This window comes from Lycorma delicatula, chromosome 2 (genome assembly GCF_047948215.1).
Source record: "Lycorma delicatula isolate Av1 chromosome 2, ASM4794821v1, whole genome shotgun sequence".
Classification (NCBI taxonomy): Eukaryota; Metazoa; Arthropoda; class Insecta; order Hemiptera; family Fulgoridae; genus Lycorma; species Lycorma delicatula.
This window is the reverse complement of record NC_134456.1, coordinates 44,233,706-44,235,746: the sequence shown is the minus strand read 5'-3', so window position 1 is coordinate 44,235,746 and position 2,041 is coordinate 44,233,706. Positions and strand designations below refer to the sequence as shown.

Sequence of the window (2,041 nt, the reverse complement as noted above, 5' to 3'; positions counted from 1 at the left end):
TAATTATTTTGCGTTGGTAGTTGTAATTTACATCCAGAAATATGGGGCTGTTCTTAAAGATCTAAAATAATATGAATTCAAGGTCGTTATAATTTAAGCTTAATTTTTAAAAGTTGATACTAATTTAATATTTAAATTGAAAATATTATTAAAAAAATACATAAATATTGGTGCATATTTGCGTAAATGTTCGTTGTTTTCTTTTTATTTTATAAAATAGTTGTTAAATATAAAATTAAAATGGTATAAAAATTGTTGTTGTAGTACAGAATATATGACTTTTACTTCCTTGTACGAAGTAAAGGAAGTATTATGATCACGGAAAATTTCGGTTTTCAGATTTCAACGGAAATATCCATTTTGACCATCCCTGAATTCATTTTACTGAGTTTCTGCGTGACGTATGTATGTATCTCGCATAACTCAAAAATGATTAGACGTAGGATGTTATAAGTACCTTCATACCTTCATAAGTACGGCCTCGACGATGAACAGAACTCCCCGGTATGCGAGGAGGAGGAAACGCCATACCACGTGAAGGACCTAGGACAGAACTACTTGACATACTAGGCAGGGTAGTGATGTTCCAGCCTGAGGATCTGATGGACATAATGATAGAAAAGAAAGAAAACTGGAAGGCGATCACTACGTATGTGAAAATCATGATGAGAGACCTCCAAGCATGGGAGGAGACACGATACAATAGGCGGCGTCGGAGAGTGCGGGGGCGGACAAGTTCGTTAGCGGTTCCAGGAAGGGTGGTAGCCAGGGGTGACGGTTTATCGGTAGTGCGCAGGTTTACATACGCATATTAATAACATCTTGCGACACCTGTTAGCGAGCCCGACACTGCTCTTAGGCGTCCGTAAATGGGATTCCCATCTCTTTAACAAAAAAAAAAAGTCGGATGTTGAAATTTTGGATTTAGGACTACTGTAACATCTAGTTGTACACCTTTTCTTTTGATTACAATCAATTAGACCAGAAGTGTCCAAAAAAATCCCAATATCCAAAAGAATTTGGATTCTGGACTTTTTCTTAATTGCTGTAATAAGCCTTCATTAACAGGTTTTCAACGATGTAAGTGGTACTTACTTTCATTGGTTTCACAGGTATAGCCAAATAAAAAAATATGTGGATATTAGAAGGGAATGGCATATCGGTTCGAATCCGACTTCAACTACTTTTCTTTTTTTTTTTATTTAAATACATTGATTTATAAATAATTATTAACCTCTCATTGTAAAAAATGTTTTACGATGAATAATAGTTCAATAATAACAATAAAGATAAAAAAAATATGAAAAGAAGTTATTAGTGAAGTTAATAGTTTTTCATTTATGCGAGATACATACATACGTACAGACGTCAAGCCGAAACTAGTTAAAATGGATTCAGGGATGGTAAAAATTGATATTTACGTTGAAATCTGAAAACCGAAATTTTTTGCGATAACAATACTTCCATTACTTCGTACAAGGAAGTAAAAATTAGGCACCGGCGAGATTCGAACTCACGATCTCCTGTTTACTAGACAGGCGCTTTAACCAACTAAGCCACGGCGCCGTTGTTAAAATTTTGTTTGTAAATGAGAAAATAACATAAGACAAGTAATTAATTTTTTTTATAGATATTTCAATATAGATGTTTAATCAGAGGAAAAATCTAAGTTACCAATCAAATTTAACATTTATGATCTCGAAGAAAAAAGAAAATGTTAAGAATTTCTTTTATTTATTACTGCCATTAATTAAGTTTTCTTTCCTCCCCTTCTTTTTATTTATGTTAAATAACTTTCAAAAAGATATTTCATTTTCTGTCAAATATAGAATGAGTTTCCTATTTGTATAATATATTATCAAGATCAAATTATATACCGCGTCAAAAAATTAAAATATTTATATTTTTATTTTGTTATTTTTGATAAAAATCAAAACAAACGGAATTCGAATATTTTTTTTTTTTAAAGAATGCCCCTTTATTGTAGATCTTCATCTACAATTACCCTTCTTTAATGAATAGTTCCTTTCTTGATATATAT

The 2,041-nt window shown here is 31.7% G+C and overlaps 1 non-coding gene across 1 annotated transcript; it reads right to left on the bottom strand.

The window, feature by feature from the left end:
• Positions 1–1,492: 1,492 nt before the first annotated feature.
• Positions 1,493–1,566, bottom strand: TRNAT-AGU (transfer RNA threonine (anticodon AGU)). Its single transcript has one exon. It is a non-coding gene; the product is annotated as a tRNA-Thr (tRNA).
• Between the last annotated feature and the right edge of the window lie 475 nt (positions 1,567–2,041).